This window comes from Lycorma delicatula, chromosome 12 (genome assembly GCF_047948215.1).
Source record: "Lycorma delicatula isolate Av1 chromosome 12, ASM4794821v1, whole genome shotgun sequence".
In the NCBI taxonomy this organism is placed as follows: Eukaryota; Metazoa; Arthropoda; class Insecta; order Hemiptera; family Fulgoridae; genus Lycorma; species Lycorma delicatula.
The window spans coordinates 55,600,093-55,622,122 of NC_134466.1; the positions used below are offsets into that span (position 1 = coordinate 55,600,093).

General features: G+C 32.7%; 1 protein-coding gene across 6 annotated transcripts in view; it reads left to right on the plus strand.

Moving 5' to 3' along the window:
• Positions 1-22,030, plus strand: part of LOC142333082 (very long chain fatty acid elongase 7-like) — a 128,074-nt gene that overhangs the window by 39,818 nt on the left and 66,226 nt on the right. The window contains exon 1 of one of the 6 annotated variants that reach the window (XM_075379911.1): positions 10,967-10,996. The exons of 4 other annotated variants lie outside the window; for them this stretch is intronic. The gene's annotated coding sequence lies outside the window, so the exon portion shown is untranslated. Of the gene's footprint in view, positions 1-10,966; positions 10,997-16,613; positions 16,637-22,030 lie in introns of those variants that run through there. One more of the 6 variants, XM_075379913.1, reaches the window with a different exon arrangement.

Here is a 22,030-nt window from a genome sequence, read left to right on the forward strand (position 1 = left end):
AGTTAATTTTATTACAATATCGTAAGGACATCGCAGACTTTCGGGTAGGAATTTCCACTCTATTCCCAAATTATTTGGATTTTTTTAATATCCTTCTTTGGATTAATAATTTTGTTTTTGTAAAGAGAGTACTAGAGATAGTTTTTATAAAAATCGTAAGTATTTAATAGTGTAATGAAAAATGCGTATAAAATCACAATATATGGAGAACGGTGTCAAGAAATAAATATTAAGATTAAAATAAAATATAAACAGCCGTTTACGTATTAAACGGCTTAATTTATAAACATTTAAAATGTATTCAGAGTGATAGACTGGAAATTGTAATATAAGAAGTGTTTGAGGGGGTGGATGGTTTTTTAAAGGAGGGGGTGTGAGACAGAGAGAGTGATAGTCGGTGACTTGTGTGACAGAGAGAGAATGAGAGTGTTAGGGAGAATGTTTGCTTAATACACTAGTTTAGCCTTGCACGGGATGCTCGCTTAATACACTAGTTTAGCCTCGCACACAGGTACTCGCCTTGCCTCACACCAAGACGCACCTCACCCAGCACTGTCGGATGACCTTCAATTTTCCCCAACTTTGGTAAACCTACACTACTGTTACTATCTTATGTTTTACGGTTTTTAGGCCCGTCCGTTCATATTCAAGTATTTGAATTATTCTAGTGTTTCACTTATTCATACCATTTGCCGTAAAGCATATGGTAATTTTATTTTGAGATATATACTACAGTATAAGATATATTTCTTGTAATAAACGACGATATATCACCATATATCTTTGTTTATTGCAAGAAATGCATGGTTATTACAAGAAAATATATATAACGCGGAAGCGTTTTTCACCCAGAAAAACCCAACAGAAAAAATTTTAGCAGCTAAGCTATAATGGTAGAATCATGTAGACTGGGAAAAGAATCCCCAAAAAATCGGCTTATTTTTAAGTTTTGTACTTTAAGGAGGCATTAAAAAAATAGATTTAAATAAATTGTTAATATTATGCGAAAAATTATTTTATTCCAATGCTTCCTATTTTTGTGTGAGGGCGTTTGAGCGTACGAACGCATCTGTGTTTGCCTGTATTTGATCTTTTAACTGTGGACCCCGTTGGCGGATTTTCTACAAATAAATTTTGTAGGTGTTTTTTTTATATCATCGGAAGAAAAATGTATTAAAATTTTGTCAAAATTGAAAAAAGGTGTTGGGTGTTTTGGAATTAATAAAATTTCTGATTTTTACCGGACACTTTAGCGAAAAAAGTTCTTGAAAAGTTTTTATTAAGATCAAAACTTACCAAAAACAATTTTTTAATATTCACCACTTCCCAAAAAATGGCTACATATTTCCCTTTTTACTTCCTTGTACGTCGTACAAGGAAACATTTCGGTTTCCATATTTCAACGGAAATATCAACTTTGACTATCCCTGAATCTATTTTGACTAGTTCGGGTGTGACGTCTGTACGTACGTACGTTGTTCAGTTTCATGTTATTATTATTTATTAACAAACTGACTTTTTTCTTCTTAGTTACGTCAGGCATATAGATATGTTAATCAAGTTTAGTTAAAGAGCTGTTTTATAATATATATATTTCTTGTTGGTAATACTAAGTACAGGGTGTCCCATATAAAACGCAACCCAACCTTATATTGTTAGGTATTGAAATAATAAAAAGGAATGTGTAAATGTAAATGTAATTTTTATTATTACCATCCATTACCTTACATTTAGAGTAAATGTTGGAAGTGGCCGCCATCTTCTTGAATACAAGCTTCAATTCTTTTTACAGCGTTTCTTGCAACTTTTTTCAAAGTTTGTGGGTGGATATTTAATACAGCTTGTTCAATATTGACTTTCAATCGTTCAAGTGTTCGTAGTTTGTCGCTGTAGGCTTTTTGTTTGAGGTAACCCCGTAGAAAAAAATCCGCCGCAGTCAAATATGGAGATCTTGGTGGCCACAAGCCTCGACCGATAACACGACTACCAAAGAATTCCTCCTCGACGAAATCAGAAGTTGAACCTGCATAGTGCGATGTCGCACCGTCATGTTGTAGCCGGCAGTGTCTGTCTTACTCTTCCAAGAGTGCGATGAACCGAAATAAAATAACCTGATATCGTTCTGCATTAATGGTATACTCGAAAAAAATAGGACCGATTATTTTCTTCCTCGATATCGCGCACCACACGCCCGACTTCTGCGGGTGTAATTGTTTTTCGTGAAAACGTGGGGATTTTCAGCGCTCCAAATTCTACTGTTTTGGCTGTTTACGTAGCCATCCAAATGAAACCGTGCTTCATCTGTGAAAAATAACGAATCCGTAACATTAATTCCCTCACGCGGAAATCGACGGAACCGTTGACAATATTGTAGCCGTTTTTCTTTGTCGGGCTCAAGAAGTCGATGAACCGTTTGAATGCGATATGGTCGTAATTGTAATTGTTTGGTCGCCCGATGAATAGTTGATTCAGACAAATTAATTTCAGCAGACAAACGTCTGATCGATTTATTTGGCGAGGCGAGTAATCGGTCTTTGATTACAGCGACTGTATCTGTATTCAACACCGACGCAGATCTTTTGTGTTCCTTGTTATTATTAACAGAACCGGTCTCTCCAAATTTTGCAACTAACCTTAATACTGATGTTTTGTTACGAGCCGGTTTATCTGGGTACTTATGGCGAAACAAATTTTGCACTGCAACCGCTAATTTCGTACTGAAGTACGAATCGACAATGAAAACACGTTCATCTAGCGAAAACACCATCTTGTCTTTAGCAATACACTGAACGTTATGATTGCATTGTTGTTACTATCGGTAGTGTTGTACTGCGTCGCCGCGATGTTCAGATGTTGGACGAGTCCATTTCAGTAACGAGTAAGGGAGTAAGCTTGACTTTTGAAATTTCATGGATGAGTGATTGATGGGTTGCGTTTTATATGGGACACCCTGTATTTTCACTTTTAAGTTGTTATTAAAGTAAATTTTCTCACTTCTAAAATGTTGTTACAGTAAAATCATTCTTTAAAAATGCTATTAAAGTAAGTTTAATAAAATATGTCTTAAAGATTAAATTAATGCTATTTAAATTGTAATTTAAAAATATGAATTTAAATGTATTTACTGATTAATCTCAATAATGTGAAACATGTGTAGCTACTAGTATAGTAATAAAATAAATGAGTTATGTCTAAATCTATAATAAAATGTTTATATAATAAAAATATAATTAAATACATTGACAAAGTATTTATTGAAGTTATTATTGATTCAGTGGCATACGTTTCGAATACTGGAAGGTACAATTAGGCACAGTTACTCGAACAAACTTATATCGCATAACTCAAAAACGTTTAGCCGTAGGTTGTTATTTTGGATTTAGGATTTTTGTAACATCTAGTTGTGCACCTTCCTCTTTTGATTGTAATAGATAACCAAAAGTTTCCAAAAAAGCTCAAAATAAAAAAAGAATTAGGATTTTGGACTTTTTCCTGACTGCAGTAATAAGATCTCATTGAGAGCTTTTCAACAATATTTCATAAGTGGTACTTATTTTCATTGGTTCCAGAGTTATAGCGAAATAAAATTTTAATTAATGAAATATTTGCATCTTATAAGGGGAAGGCACATCACTCGAATCGACTTTTATTTAAATTTTTTTTTAAATTTAAATATATTGATTTATTAATAATTATTAACCTCCGATTGTAAGCAAAATTTTACAATAAAAATTCAATAACGATTAAAAAAGTTAGAAGTTTTTAATGAAATACTTTTTAATGAAGTCATGTGTTGTCCACATCAGATTTTTTTTAGTTATATTTTGCTTCAGAAAATGAGTTAATAAAAATTGTTTTGCATCTATATTTTCTACATCAATAGGTCCTTCAAAAATTGTTTGCCCATCCCACTCTAATGGTCTGTGGAAAACTAAAAATATTTTTTTAATTTTGAGAAATTTAAAAAAAAGTTATTTTAAATTTAAACTCATCTCGCTAGTTACGCATTGCATTTAACATGTAAAAAAATCTAAATTTTTTTTGTAGCCCTTAATTATTTTAGCGTTTCTTGAGAAAGAAAAAAATCTGCCAAAAATTTTCACCTCCTTATAAAATTACAACTTCCTCTTTTTTTTTTTAATTACGGCTGTATTTCTTTATTAAAAAAAAAAAAATGTTAAAAAGCTCTTTTTTGAAGTTTATTATCGCTACTTGGGATTATTTTCTTAAAAATTAATTTTATTCGAATACTTTCTTATGAGTTGGGAGAGCCGAAAAAGAAAAAAAAAGAATTTTTTACAATTTAAAATTTTTAATGCTCAAAGCAGGTTTTGTTAAATAAATAAAGTGACTAAAATAATTTTATAGCCCTCCCCTGATGATGATGAGCTTCCTAATTTAAAAATAAATCTAAATTTTTTTCTTAAGTTTCAATTATAATTTATTTAATCTCAATTTTAGTGAATCAATTTTTTGTATTTATTTTATTTATCTTTGTATCTTAAAATTAGAAATAAATATTTATACATAGAAATTTGAAAACAAGGTGTTCTTCCGTTAAGTGTCAAGAAAAATTATTAAATCTAGTTATTTTATTAAAAGTTTTATTGTATTATGTGATCTGAACAACATCACTTTGTCGATATCACTGTATCGATAGTTACTGTATATGTTATGCATGTCCGTACACGTCCGTACTGTGCGCATTCATACAGGTCCGGTTATTTACCTAAATTAATCAACATCCAGTCTCTTTTTTGCTTTCTGTCGTCTATCGTGAATTTTACGCGTGTAGTTGAACACGTTACAAATAGAAACGATGCTGTTTGATTTTCTAAGAACACGGCTTCTATAAAATCTGCGGAGATATGATCGGGGGGGGGGGCACGACATAATTTTACGAATGGGTGCGCACGTGAGTTCTAAGGAGGGGTGTACAGAATTTAAACGGTTACGCCGTTTAAATTTCTGACTTTGTTTTAAATTACTATTTCGGAAAAAAGTATTCTTCATTTACGCTTAGGCAAAGTTCAATATCATGATCCCTAAGGAGAAGACACCCGCCACGTGACGGATCCAGTCGCCACACCACCCCCTTCGTACATAACCCTTAGGGGCTTTACCGGGGATCGTCTTCAACAAGCCTCAAGATATTTTGCAGTATTGGGCTCGGTCAAGTTGCCATCAGTGCGAATTCCGCGTGTAACATTCCCAACAAACCAACGTAGGGGAAGACCAAAATCGTCATAAGGTGACGATTCCGGTCGCCACACCACCTCCCCCCCCATCGGGTTGTTCTAGTGGTTAACGCGTCTTCCCAAAATCAGCTGATTTGGAAAGTCGAGAGTTACAGCGTTCAAGTCCTAGTAAAGCCAGTTATTTTTACACGGATTTGAATACTAGATCGTGGATACCGGTGTTCTTTGGTGGTTGGGTTTCAATTAACCACACATCTCAGGAACGGTCGAACTGAGAATGTACAAGACTACTCTTCATTTACACTCATACATATCATCCTCATTCATCCTCTGAAGAATTATCTAAACGGAGGTCGTACTTTGACCCTCTAACTGATTACATATCACAGTTATCAGCCAGGTTTCAGTTGGGATACCACCGATGTAAATGTTTCGGTTGGCATTTTGAATTTTAACTCGGCCTTTAACTTCGCTGTAGACTTCTTTCAGATATCTTTGTCCTACATCGTTGCCCTCTGAACTACTAACCTAGTTCGCGGAAGCACAAATCCCGCGCCTAGTTGAATACTTTAGCTATGAGTGACTATAAATGTCTCATAATACGAGTCTGTTTCAGTAATAATAATGCACATCACGAGAAATGTTCATCGCAACAACGAAATTTAAACTTAAGTTCCCTTAGTGATCTCAACATCATGGATTCTAAGCCTTCAACTAAATTGCAACTACGGACTCCGGTCTGGTCTACCGGGGAGAAGAGGACAGACCTCTTACTCCCACTCGGCCAAAAATCAAACAGTCAAGTTTTGTGAACTTGAATTATAAATAAAATGCACTTTAGTGGACTGAAGTAACTATATGCGAAAGGGTTTGTGTTCACCATATCATTAACAATCTGGTGTTAATCGGCGAACCCGATATAGCAGTTGAAATTGACGTGAATGTATGTTTACGCGATGAAAAGATAATGTTGACCGTATACCGCCTCAGCAGTGGGTATTCGGTGACTAGTATTTTGGTCACGGTGCCAAACAAAGCCCGCAAATTTTATTACTTTTAATTAAGCAGTATCGACAATTATTTTGGACCAATGGCGAGCACATCGGCATTTGCAAATTTACCGGGAAACTACGTTCATCCAACAGTTAATCGTTCGTAAAAGTTTGGCCCACAAACGGGAGCCCGTATACATCCAACTATAGATAATACAAGGAAATTAGTGAAACACCGTAACATAATGTGGTGTGGTACAGATAGAGAAATGATCGGATCATAACTTACCGTAGCATCGTGACAGACATAAAGATTGAGATTTATTTTAGAAAATCTTCGTTGATATTACCGCTTATTGGATTCCTTAGTAAAAGGTAAGTTGATATTTAAGATAATGAAAAACCATCTTACTAAAAATGTAATGTAATGTAAAACCATTTTACTAAAAAACCATCATTTAACAACCGTTATTTTACTACGTTGTGTAATAACAACCGTTATTACACATAACGTAGTAAAAGGAAAAAAAAACATTTAAAAAAAAATTACTTCATAAAATCTTCAGTTACTTGCAGAATATTGTTGCCATGATAAACGGTAAAGTATCGGTTGAAAATTGATAATAGTCGACACGTAACGGAAGAGTACAAAAAAAATATTCATAATTTCGGTTATTGTTTTCAATAAAATGTAATTATTTTATCGTAATGAAATATAATTACGAAATAAATACGAGATAATTATTTTATCGTAAAAATGCACATTAAATGCATTATTTTATACGAAGAATGCTTAAAATTAATGACTCGAAAAAATCGGCGTAGCCGGTAAAATTATGCGATTCATTACCGGCATTTTTTATACTCACGAAAAAATAAAGAGCTATTTCAAATAAATTTATTACTTCCTTATACGAAGTATTGTCATCGCGAAAAATCTCGGTTTCAGATTTCAACGGAAATATCCATTTTTACTATCCCCGAATCCATTTTGACTAGTTTCGGTGTGACGTCTAGCTAGTCCAAGACGAATTTGCACAACCCACCAGGTTAGTTTGGCGGTGAACGCGTCTTCCCAAATCACCTGATTTGGAAGTCTAGAGTTCCACAAGTTCTAATAAAGGGCAGTTACTTTTATACCGATTTGAGTATACTAGATCGTGGATAACGGTTTTCTTTGGTGGTTGGGTTTCAATTAACCACACATCTCAGGAATGGTTGAACTGAGGCTGTACAAGACTACATTTCATTTATACTTATGCATATCATCCTCTGAAGTAATACCTGAATGGTAATTTCGAGAGGCTAAACAGAAAAAAGAAGCCAAATTGGTACAGATCTGATGAACAGCATAGCTGTATAGATTGCTGCCTAAGAGCACGGGTTTATAATACTACTCGATTAAAGACAGTATGTATACGGTACGATTATTATTCATTCCAATCGATGAACAAATTTACTTATTGTATTTATTAATTACTTGTTTATTCCTGAGTTTATAATTATTAGATTAATTTATTTATTTATTAGTTATTGAAATAGATATGTTGTGCAATATTATGCCGACTAATCGGCTGTTATTGATTACTGTTTAGCTCTAAATGTATTTATTTATAGTTTTATAACTATATAAAATATCCAAACCAAATACTACGCACAAGATTGACGTCTTCTCTTTTTGCTAAGCTTGTTAGCCCTTTGTTCTGGCAGGTATGGCCTAAAGAATGGGATGCGTGCACCCACTCTTTAGGCCATTCACGCTTTTGAAAAAATCGGCAAAAACATCAAATAATTTTAATTTGAAGCTACGACTTTCACATAATCTTATATCACCGTCATAGCTCGTCGTCAAATCCAGTCTGAGATACCATCCTAAAATTATTTTTTTTATCTTTTAGTGCGTTTAATTTAAGAATGGCGTTTTAAAAAAAATTTACATATTTTTTATGTTCTACTTTTTAGTGAATTTAATATAATAGTGGTTTTTAAAAACTTTTTTTTAATATTATTTATTTTCTTTTTAGTGTTCATAAGTTTATACTTTACGCGAACGGAGCGTACGTTTTAAAGATCGGAGCGGTACGTTTTATGGTAGGCGAGTGCAATCAAAACACAAGACTAAACAATTTAATTTCCGGATAATCAAGATCCGGTCGATCAAGAGTGTACCGGATGCGTTAAACAGTTAGCGCTCGACCTGCTGATACATACCGCCGTTTGAATCGTGAAAATCGGACGAGCGATTGCCGAGATATGGTGGCACCACATCGCACCTCTTCACCGATTTCCGAACGGCGTCCCGGAGACACTTGAAAATATTATCATCTGACGGGTACCACTGGGAGCGGATGGAATTATCGTGTAGGGGGGTCAAAAAACTTTTCAAGAGCACTAGGACCGACCGTTTTCGAGATATTTGCGATTTTCTTCTTTTTTCTTTTGGAAGAGACGTTTTCCGGGTATCGCTCAATTTCCAGGTAGCTTAATCGTATTTCAATAAAAAAAATTGTAAGAAATAGAAAGGAACAGATTTTTATGTTATCAAAAAGTAAATAAAATAATACGTCATCGATTTAGTGACGTATTTGAAAATATTATACGTAAATCGTAAAAATTGGGATGATTGTGCATATCGATGTGTAAATCTTATTTATTCTTAATGCTTTCTTGATGTTAACTGAGTGACGTCAGTAAGTGTTTTTTAATTTCTCGTCAAACGAGTAGCGAATAAGTTAGGACCTTAGTGCATCGCATGCAGTACACTCATGTTCTGAGAGTGGTTCAACTAGTGCAATCAAACTCAATGTAGAAACTGCTGTTGCATTAAGCGGTGTGATTGTAGTTGCTGCCGTTTATTATTCGGAATGAGTAATTTTCAATACGATTAGGCTATACGTGCTTGAGTTAAATTTTACTTGATGATAAGTGCTCATGCAATTTTTTTTTTATCTTAACATCAGTTGTTAACATCACTTGCTTAAAAAAAAGTCAGTAACACGGTTATTTGTATTGTAATTATTATATCGCATTTATTTTGTGTATAAATTTATCTATTTGTGAAATTTTTATTTTGGCTTTTAAAATACTCCTTATTAAAAAAAATTGGATTAATTTTAAACGAAAAGCATAACTCTTAAGTAAATATATTGGAATTTTTTTTCACTAACTTTTAAAAATTCAGAACGCTAACTACGAACATAATTCGGATCCGGTTAAAAAGTACTAAATATTCTCAAAAAAACTTCGGTCGCGAATTTTAGATCCAAACTTACTGAAATAGGCTAGTAATATATATGTGAACGAGGTTGCATAAGTTCAAGGGGAATTTTTTTCCACTTAACAATTAGCGACTTGGAAATGCTGCTAAAATGTGTTGTCATCAGGATGCAAAATTTCAGAGCGAATGGATAAGCGGGAAGTGCTTCAAAATTCGACTGAAAGGTTCCGTAGCATGAATCTTGCATTCATTGTCCAAAAGCGAGTTAATATACTTGCATATATATCGTAAAATTTATTATACCGTATATATACTGTCTTCCAGAAGTAGCATATTATAGTCCCGCGCTAGTTGCGCAAACATCGCCTAGATCAGATCTGGCTTGGACAAGCTATACGTATGTACGTATCTCGTATAACTCAAAAACCATTGGCCGTAGCGTGTTCAAATTTTTGGATTTAGGACTGTTGTAACATCTAGTTGTGTACCTCCTCCTTTGATTGCAATAGACCGGACCAAAAGTGTCTAAAAATGCCTAAAATTCTAAAACATTTATATTTTGGACTATTTCTTAACTGCAGTAAGTCTTTATTGAGAGCTTTTCAATGATATATATCATACGTGGTACTTATTTTCATTGGTTCTAGAGTTATAACCAAATAAAAGTTTAATTAATGAAATATTTGGTGTTACATATCGGTTCGAATCCGATTTCATCTCATTTTTTTTTTAAATTTAAATATATTGATTTTATTATTAATTATTAACCTCTGATTGTAAAAAAAGTTGCAATAAATAATTAAATAATGATAATTTATTAATGAAATAAAATTTTACGTACTTTAAAAAATGTGTAATATAATTTAATAGGCGTACAAGGAATTCATGTGGTATCCACATCAGATTTTTTTTTAACCATCTCTGAGTTCTTTCATGATGGCACAGAAAAAATGAATCTCTCTCTCTCTCCCCCCCCTCTCTCTCTCCCCTAATAGATATTTTGCTATGTAATATCTTTTTTCTTCGATTGGTGTTTCTTGTTTTTCAAGGTCATTAAATTCATTTTTATTCATTTTACGGTCATTAAGGTCATTAATTCGGTTTTATCTATTGGGCTAAGTATACATACGAAATACCTGAATCACTTATGATTGTTAGAATTTTTATTGTAAATATTCATTTATTTTAATCAAGCGAATTATCTTTTTTTTATTTATTTATTTTAAATTTATGCGATTGTTGTGTTTCTGTTGTTATGCATAATTATATTTATTTTTACTTTTTTATTTTTTTTGTTATTCAATTTTATCTAAGGCGTTATTTAAAATTTGACTTAATGATTGGTAAATATAAATTAACAAAAAAAAAAAATAATAGTACAAGTACGTATAAGTACTATTACGTATAAGTAATAATAGTAATTCTCTTTTATCCAATTTTGTTCAGTAGCTTAATTTATACGTAAACGTTTGTTTGTGGTTGGGGGGGGGGAGGATTTGGTAGATGTATAAAAGAGTTACTTGTTTGGTCGAAATCATTTTCTTTAGTGAATTCTTAAAATAATATTTTGTAATATAGTGTGATAAAACGTGAGTAAAAGTATAATTTTTTATTCTTTGTAGATGCATTATGAAGTCGTTACTTTTTAATTCAGAAAAAAATAGTGTAACACTTTATCGGTGTATATTTTTGTGTTGACTGATTAAATCTTATTTATGTATTTTAATTAGGCATTATGGTAAATTTCAAAGTTTTTAAAATATAATTTTAATAGCTCCCTATCGCAGCTTCGCCCGCGCTTTATGGTTATTTGCGTTTTCCATTAGCGTTCAATATTTTTATTTTATGTTTTTTAATGAAGTAATCGGAGACGGGTGCAGCCAGTCATACATACAGTATTCATAGCAGTGACTGTGTTGGTTGAGCCACAGCGCCGTATATTTTTGTGCCCCTTAAAAAAATCGGAATTCAAAAAATCCAAAAATGGTTTCTAAATATTTATTTGAAAAGTGCAAGCCCAAAATTTGGTGACTATCTCGTTTAGTGTTGTCGGGATTGGGAAAATTTACCATTATCATGTTCAAAATTTGTTTACTTTTCTTCACCCACTTTCAAGGTCAAATTAAAAAAAAAAAATAGAAATTGGTTTATTGGTATGAAGATTACGTTCACCAAAAATCAGATTGATTTCTTCATTTGTTACCGAGAAATTAAAAAAAAATTAGTAGGGTTTCAAAAAAATTCAAATATCCATTTTAAAGTCGGAATTTCAATTGGTTTCTAGATGTTCGCATGAAAATTACACGCACAAATAATCAAGCTGATATCTTCATTTGTTACAGAGACATTAAAAAAAAAAAATAAATTTCAATGTTACTTCATTTTACCCCTTTAAACTCGAAAATTCAAAAAATCCTTTCTTAGTATGCAGTTAAGAACATTCATACGTAAGAAGACAAATCTTCATTTTATCTTTTGTAGTTTTTGCTTGGCGTTGATTATGAATCGCTCACTATATATTGTCTTCAATTTAGCTAAGACCTCATTGAATATATTTCTACTGAAAAATATCTTGGGAGCGGCTCGCTTTAAAAAAGGAGCATGAGAATTTATTAGCGGCTTGCCACCTAGCGGTCCGAATAAGTGCAGCACCGTAATGGATTATGTATTATTTACACGTTTTAATCAACAATTTTTCGTTATTAGATAACATTTCCGAATAACCTTGATCTATTAGATCGAGAAAGTACCTGATGCATGTAAAAGTTATTCTTCAACCTACTAACAAATACCCCGTTTGAATTTTGAAAATTGGACGATTATTTGCAGAAATTTTATAAGAGCACAACATTGCAGCTCCCAAAACAACACGTCACGGCCTCTCCGTTTGTTATCAGTTGATGATAATAATTTGTCAGGCCTACCACGAGGTGCTCGTATATCTATCTCACCATTCTAACCTCATACGCAGTCCCCATTGGAAGTCCATTTTAGGTAAACAGAAATTTTTTTAATTTATTTAACGTAAATTTAATTCTATATTTTTTTGTAATATTATTATTCGTTCGATTGATTCGAATCATTCATTTCAAACCCAGCTCACACAGTGATACAGACTCGCAGTTCACAGTTCATTAAAGTTTGATTCGGATTCTGTTTGTAAAACTAAACAAAAAATATCCTTAGCAAAAGTTTCTCCTTCGTTCTCCGCATGAATTAAGACATTTATCGTAGCGACACACCAGCTTCAATTTACCCTCGTCATATTCTCTTGCCGCCAGTCAATTCAGCCACTGATTAACAGCATTTTTAAGTTCATCGACACCCGCGAATTGCTTACCATTAAAAACTCGTTCAATTTAAAAAAAAAAGAAGATAATCAGAAGGAGTTAAGTCCGAACTATATGGTGAGTGATCGTAAATTTCCCATCCAAATGTTATCAGTAAATCACGTGTCGAACCCGCAATATGTGGTCGTACATTATCGTGCAGCAGGACGACGCCGTCGGTCAGCCGCTCACGTCGCCGATTTTGAATGGCGCTCCGTAACTTACGTAGAGTTTCGTAGTAGGCTTCTGCATTTATAATCGTTCCACGCGGGCACGAAATCGATCAGAAGTATGCCAAACCGATCCCAGAAGAGTGTGGCAGTCAGTTTGCGTTCAAATGTCTGTGGCTTGACCTTTGTCGGTCTGGTTGGTGGTTGAGGATGATTTCTCTCTGGCATGTAATACGAAATCCACGTCTTAACGCCGGTAATAATTGAATTAAGGAACTCACCACCTTTTTCTGTGTACCGCATCAAAAATTCCAAAGCAGATCCTATTCGGATTTTTTGTGACGTTCCGTTAAGACTCGCAGCACCCAACGTGCGCAAACTCTTCTGAAGCCTAAATGGTCATGAACTGTGCGGACGATAACAGTTCTTCAAACATTAGGAAAAAGAAGGGCCAAGTCGGAAATCCTTGACCGAAGATCTTTTCTGATTTTTATCATCGAATCGTTTCAAGTCCTCGGTGATTGTCGAGAGCCTTCCCGAACGTTTTTCATCGTGCACATTAATTCTGTTATTTCTAACAGATTCTGTCATTTTCAGCCTGCCTATGAATTTCAGCCGGCTTAACGTTTTGATGGTTTAAAAAACGTATGACTCCACGTATTTCACAGTCGGCGGCAACATCGATTTTACTATTCATTTTATAACGTAATAACTCTCACGTAATCAAAGATACTACAACGCGACAACTTACAGACAACAATGCAGTTTGTACCATGATGAAAGTAACAAGGTGTCGCACACCCAGCGTTGCGCAGTGGCTCGTTCCAAAATCCTTTTCTCGCCATGATGTTTAAATTCGTTTATGCGGTTGGCGCACAAACAGAAACAAGACATCAATGTGATTAAAGCCAGAATTATCAAGGGGGAGGGGACAATTCATCTATGCAAATATTTAATTTGTATAAATCATATAATTTTTTAGATTAATTAATTTTTATAACTTAAAATTTAATAATAATTGAAGATAAAGTCAAAATAAGTTTAGAGAAAATTTCATTTCATTGATAGATTAGCCAGTAATATATTTTTTTCATTTTTCCCATACAGGCATTTGAATTCGAAATTTCATCATATTTATTTCGTCAAAATTTAAATTCAGATAAAAAACACACTTTTGAACTTACCATGTTCAATTTTTATATTATCACGTGATTTTCCGCATTTTTGTAGCCACACACTTTGTAATGCTTCATTCTCCGGGAACGGAATATATTTCACGTTCTTTTTCGCTAGCGAATCAGTTCTGCTCAAAAAATTGGGGAAATAACACGACGGCATATTTACATTTGTATCAGAATAAATTTGTATAAATAAAAAAAAAAAACACTGTTTAAAAGCGAGTAGTTATAAAATCGAGAAAATTCATAGACAAACTATCCGTGTAAAAGCTAAAACAGAATTGTGTCTTTAGAGAGAAAATTCTTTTCTGCTTTGTCAAGGTAAAAAAATGAGTCGGAGTTATAAAACAAAACGGATTAAGATATCAAACCTGAATGCAGAACAATTGTTCTCTTTATTGCACGCGGTTTAAAATGGTTTACCTAGAAAATCCGTTGCATTTCATTTGACTCATTAGAAAAATATGTTTATTGAATATAAAATTATTTTTCACTAAACAACAACTTTTTATTTTATTTTTATTTCAGTATTATAAGTAATATTCATTTTGGTATCCGTAAAAAAATAAGTAATATCTAATTTTTCCGTGTAAATTAGATTATTAAAAGCGATTTCTTTCAAAAATTGTTTTGTGATAATATTTTTAATTAAACTAAAAAATCATCAATTCCGAAGATTGACCAAAATAAATAATATCAGATCTTTAGTTATAAAATTTTGAAGTTGCACTTCATAAGATGTGTCCCCTGTTTGTTTGTTTAGGTTTTCATTCATTATTTTGAATTTTATCTTAATTAACAATCAATTTCAATATTCTTAAGAATCAATAGACTTGTATAAAATATTTATTTTTATTAAGGATTATTAAAAAAAAAAATTTATTATATTTAATAAATATTCGATTGTTAGCTCGTTTAATCATTATCATGTATTTAAAATTTTGTAAAATTTTTGTACAACTAAAAACTTTTGTCCCAAAATCCCTTACTTATATGTTCAAATAACCCGGTAGAAAATGAGATTTTGGGACGAGCGTATACGCATGCGCGCCGAATACTGTGCGCAATGCTACACCATGTGTTACTTTCATCATGGTTTGTACATTACTATCGTGGCCACGAACGACACAGGTTCGCCAACCTTAAGGAAAGAAATTTCCCAGTGGTCTTTATGTTAGAGGTATCCCTCGTATATGAACTGTAGATGATAACATGTTGTCATGTTTACTTCGATGGTAAACAGTTGATTTGATTCTTATGATTTTTCGGAAATGTTAAAGTTGTATGGAATCATTTTACTATGAAGTATACGTGGATCTTCCTGTCGTCGACTAGAAAGAAGATTTATTTTCTAATTTTTAGTTTGATCGTTCCTTTTATTCATTCGAACAGATTTTATACTTATCGTAGACACATGTTATCTTTTTTCTACGAGTTAGAAACTTTCCTAAGAAACATCGCTTCATAGTCACAGTAAAGAACCTTATGGGTACTTTTTTGTCTCCTAATCACACGTCTCTTATTATATGAAACTAAATCGTTAAAATTTTTATTTAAATATCTTGAATAAAAGGAAAGTTCTGTTTTGATTAATTTTTTTTTATCAAAGTTGACTTTATATTCTACTGAATTCTTCAAATAAAGTTCTATAAACACAGCTTATTAACTAAAGAAGATATGATTTTTTTGTTTTCCTTGTGAAATTCCGATTTTTTTGTTATGGAATTATATATTTATACTTTACAGCTGCGGTAACACACAAGTTTATGCGTATTTAGCGAAATGTCGGAGCGGTACGTTTTTCAGTGGGTGAGTACAATCAAAACACAGGGCTAAACGATTTAATTTCCGGATAACCAAGATCTGGTCGATCAAGAGTGTACCGAATGCGTTAAATAGTTTTCGCTCGACCTGGTGATACATACGCCGTTTGAATCGTGAAAATCGGACGAGCGATTGCCGAGATATTACGGTGGCACCCCCAACACACTCCTTCCCCAATTTCGGAACGGCGTCCCGGAGGCATTTGAAAATGTTATCATCCGACGGGTACCACTGTGAACGGACGGGGTAACCGTATAAGGGGATCGAAAATTTTTCAGAGCACTAGGACCGACCGTTTTCGAGATAATTGCGATTTTCGTCTTTCTTTTGGAATTTCCAATTTTTCTTTTTTGGAAGAGAGGTTTTCCGGTTATCGCTCAATTTCCAGGTAGCTTAATCGTATTTCAATAAAATAAAAGTAAGAAATAAAAATGAAGAGATTTGTTTTTTATCGAAAATAAAATAAAATAATACGTGATAGATTTAATGGTATTTGAATATTTTATAGGTAAATCGTAAAAGTTGGGATGTTGTGCATATCGATGTGTAAATCTTATTTATTCTTAATGTTATCTTGATGTTAGCTCAATGACGGCATTAAATGTTTTTATCAATTTGCTCGTCAAACGAGTAGCGAATCAGTTAGGACCTTTGCGCATCGCATGCAGTACACGTTTCTGAGACTATTGCAGTCAAACGCAGTGTAGAAACTACTGTTGCATTAAACGGTATGATTGCAGTCCTTGTTGTTTGTTATTCGGAATGAATAATTTTCAATACGATTAGATTATACCTGCTCGAGTTAAGTTTTACTTAATAAGTTGTCATGCAATTTTTTTTCTTTCTCTTAACATCAGTTATTTATAACTTGCTTAAAAAAATGATTTTTTTTAAGCAAGTTGTATTTTAATATTTTATTTTATTAAGCATATTTTATTTTAAGCATTTTTTAAAAATATGCTTTATTATTATATCGAATTTATTTTTGTGTATAAATTTAGCATTTTTTTAAGCATTTTTTTTAATATATTTTATTATTATATCGTTTTTATTTTTGTGTATAAATTTATCTATTGTGAAATTTTTATTTTGGCTTTTAAAAAACTCCTTATTAACAAAAAAGCAAAATAGGTTTAATTTCAAACGATAAGTATAATTCTAATATATTGATATGTTTTTATTTTCTTCTCTAACTTCTACAAAAATAATTCTTTTGCATGTCTATAAACTGTAAATAGGTGTAGGAGGATAATACAGATTAATATGTTAATGTTTTTTTTAATCTTAAATACAACATACGTACGAGGGCGAAACTGAAATGTGAAATTGGCGTCTTATCAGCTATGTTAACAACCGGTGGAACTACGGAATGTGAAACGTCATACTGTTATTTAAAATACTTTCAATTGTTTATTCCAATTTGTTTTTAACTCGTTACGATAGCTAATACAAAAAAACTGTGAAAGTTATATTGCATTTGATACCGTTAATCCTCATAATACATCTTATCCTTTCTAATTAATAAAGATTTCATTATAAAAAATCTGTTGTTGTGATGCCATTAATCCGTTCAGATTATCCAACAACATTCTTTACTGTCCAAGAAATATTGGTTTGTTAACCGTTTCGTGTTATAATTACGTTTTTTTTTTGTCTTCAGTCATTTGACTGGTTTGATGCAGCTCTCCAAGATTCCCTATCTAGTGCTAGTCGTTTCATTTCAGTATAATACCCCCTACATCCTACATCCCTAACAATTTGTTTTACATATTCCAAACGTGGCCTGCCTACACAATTTTCCCTTCTACCTGTCCTTACAATATTAAAGCGACTATTCCAGGATGCCTTAGTATGTGGCCTATAAGTCTGTCTCTTCTTTTAACTATATTTTTCCAAATGCTTCTTTCTTCATCTATTTGCCGCAATACCTCTTCATTTGTCACTTTATCCACCCATCTGATTTTTAACATTCTCCTATAGCAACGCATTTCAAAAGCTTCTAATCTTTTCTTCTCAGATACTCCGATCGTCCAAGTTTCACTTCCATATAAAGCGACACTTCAAACATACACTTTCAAAAATCTTTTCCTGACATTTAAATTAATTTTTGATGTAAACAAATTATATTTCTGACTGAAGACTCGTTTCGCCCGTGCTATTCGGCATTTTATATCGCTCCTGCTTCGTCCATCTTTAGTAATTCTACTTCCCAAATAACAAAATACTTCTACCTCCATAATCTTTTCTCCCCCTATTTTCACATTCAGTGGTCCATCTTTGTTATCTCTACTACATTTCATTACTTTTGTTTTGTTCTTTTCTTGTTTATTTTCATGCGATAGTTCTTGCGTAGGACTTCATCTATAATTACGTTACATTCAGCTTTATTTTTATGGATGATTTCACGCAAGTTTCCATTGTGATCCTGTGAAGCTGTTATTTTTCCACGATCACGGAAGTGAAGTATAGAAAATGGGGATATTCTACTTAAGCTTGATTATTTACCTGGGATTTTGAATTTTTTTTTTTTGTGTTAGGATGAGTTGAGTATCACCACCACTTTACTTGGATTGATTATGGATTCTGTGTTGTTTAAATAATACTCGAGTATGACCGATACTGTTCATCATGTATGATGTTGCATGGTAGCATTGCTCTTCGACCTCATGTAGTTTTGCAATTTTCACATCATCTATTAACTTCATCCTTGTTTCTTTTCTCCTTCTACTGATCTTTCCATTACCGTTGGGTGGGTGTGTGGGTGTGTGGGTGGGTGTGTGTGGGTGTGTGTGTGTGCGTGCGTGCGATACGTTATAGTTTCTGTGTTTAGTAATGTTTACCATTCTTAGCTTCAGCCTTTTGTCGCTTGTTAACGTGTTTCGGAACCACTCCATTGTCAAAACTTATTGTATGGTATTTTTAAATTTCTGTTAATCTTTATTTAGCGTTTAGTGAAAGCCCCTCCCTATATTTTACGCCATGCCTTATATGGCCTTCTTGTTTATTTGTTATTAATGGTTATTCGTATCTTTTAATACCAATAAACAAGAAGGCCAGATAAGACATGACGTCAAATATAGGGAGGGGCTTTGATTAAATGCTATATAAATACAGGGTTTCACAAAAGAATGGTGCGGTTTTGAACATGGTTTAAATTAAAGCAGAATTACTTACAGTTTTTTTTTATTTTTCAAATTTGTCGTCTCAAACATTTTTTTACATAATTAATAAATTTCAATATTAGTCGTTCGACAAATGTCCAAACGATACTCAACTTCTCTCCAAACATTAGTTAACATTTCTTCGTTAATGGTTGTCATTGCTTCATTAATCCTGTTTTTTAAGTACTTTAGGTCGCGAATTTTTTGTGTATTAACAACGCTTTTGATGTACCCCCACAAGAAAAAATCTTTTTCGTTCAAAGCGTCCGTGACCAATAAATTGAAGTGCGGGAGAGCACAATCTTGTAGAAAATGATGTCGATGAATGTTTTCGAGTTCATCCGGCTGAGGAAAGCAATAATCGAATCGGTTAACATGTCAAGATACGCAACTCCATTAATTATTTTTTCAGCAAAGAAGAAAGGCCCTGTTACACGATTTTCATCATACCACACCAAACATTAACTTTAAACTTTAAACATTAATGCGAATCGCGTTGTTTTTCAATAATTGCGTGTGGGTTTTCAGAGCCCCATATTCGTGAATTGTGTCTGTTAACACATCCATTCACATGGAATGTAGCTTCGTCTGTAAAAATTATATCGTCTAAAAATGATTCGTTTTCACTTATTCTGTCCAGCATTTCAACAGCGAAATTGTAACGTTTTACACCATCATCGGGTTTCAATTCCTGCAGTATCTGGATTTTATAAGCGTGTAATTTCAGTTTTTTACGTAAAACTTTGTGAACTGTTGATTTTGGAATACCTAATTAGACGCTTCGACGGGAGATGGACTTCCCAGGACTTCTAATTGCCGATCGTCTAATTAGTTCAACCGTTTCGTCTGGTACACTTGGTCTGCCGGTTGATTTCTGTTTCTTAACCGATCCAGTTTCTTTGAATCGTTTGAACCAACGTGTTATGCTATTTTTGTGTGGTGGATCTCTTCCGAATTCACGTCGAAAAGCACGTTGAACTAAAATTACGGATTTTAATTCAGATATCAATAAAACACACTTTGCTTTGTCTTTATCCGAGAACATAGTAACTCGCTAAACTCACCGCAACAACAATACAAGAACTGATTGGTTACAACTGCTGATAAACAAACCTTTGGATTGGAGGCTTTCAGGGATACCAATATAACATCTAGAAATGTCCCTACAATCTTCCTATGAATTACTGAAACCGCACCATTCTTTTATGATAACCCTGTATAACAGAGATTAAAAATACCAGTACAATTACTTTTTACCATGAAGTCGTTCCGAATTTCATCAAGTGATAAAAGAATAACCCTAAGAAAAATAAGCAGTACTAAACGTAGAAAATATATTAATCTTAGTAGAAAAGTTAATAGGAATTATTATCTTAACAACAATTTTATACGTTACAGTTTCTGTTTTGTACTTAATGGTATGAAGGCATCACGTTCTGGTTAATTATTTCGGGTAAAATGTTGAAACAAAATTTACTTTCAGTTCAGCCTTCGTATGTATTTGTAAAAAATTAGATAACAAAAATAATAGAGTAATTTTCCTCTAATCGTACTCCTGACTAATAGCTAATTATTTGTCAGGGCATAAGTAGAGGTATATTAAATATTCAGTTATATACATTTTTATCTAGTTAATGTTTTTTTTCTATCATTACCTAGTAATGTTTATTTCTGAACAATTAATCCTTGAAATCTCAGGAGTTTTCTCTTATGATGCCAAACCTGAAAGGGTTTCTCGAACCCTTTCGAGAATTTTACAAATTATTGAAATAAATTTTACAATAAATAAATTTTACAATTTATTTATTTAAATGTTTATTTTCTTTTTTCTTAAAAGTTTGACTTTTATTGATGTAAAATCAATCTGGTCGTAGAAGACATATTGTTATATATACTGTTGATTACATTTACAAATTAATTATACGGTGATCATATATGAGTAATGATTGTAATTTTGTATATAGTTATGGCCGCGTTGTGAATCGGTACCGATGCAAGGGACAACGTTTATTTATTCTTCACGGTATAAGCTAAATGAGTACAGTATAATTGTTTTCCTCTAATCGTACTCCTGACTAATAAATAATTATTTGTCAGGGCATAAATAGAGGTAAATTAAACATTCATTAATATACATTTTTATTTGGTTAATAAATTAATCGTTATCCGCTAATGTATATTACTGAACAAAAGAAAAAAACTATAGCGATGATTTCACCAAAGTTTGTCAACGTATTTTATTATAATTTACGTTCCGTCACTTAGGCGGTCAGCTTTAATTAATAAATTTCTCATAAATAAAAAGTACATCCGTGTAAGACTTGTAGCATTCGTTCTCAAAGTGGGCGATAACGCTCCCTTGTGGGCGTTGGAGCTCTTGGGGGGGGGGGCTAGAAGGCCCACAGAAAATTTGGGGGCGTTCAGGCGGTCTAGGAATTGCTGATTAAAAGAAGATAAAAATTATGTTTTCCTGATATTTCTAACTAAAATTAAATACCTAATACACTAGTCCAAAAAATTAAAGGGACACCTATATTTTATGATAAAAAATTATTGTATTCAAACTACTTTAACTTTGTAACGCTTAGAGATGAATAAAAAATAATAATAAAGTTTGAATACTCTACTTTTTGACAAAATATTCAGATTTCAAAAATCATCAAATTAAAAAAAAAGAAAAAAAAGAAAAGTTTAAAAAATGTTTTGCTTCGTGTTTGATCAAGCGCGTGGGGGAAACGGGCATTTTTTCAGCAATATGCATTAAAATCGTTTAAAAGCTTTAAGACTTTAGCTTTAATTAATTTTTTTTTTTGTATGTCTACGATTTTTCTGAACCGAAATATTCCTCTTTGAAGAGAGGCCAATTATTGTTTAAGAGAGAAAGCAATTTTAATAAAAATATTTCCAAATATGATTAAATATGCGTTTTAATTGATCTCATTTAAAATGTAAGTTTCAACT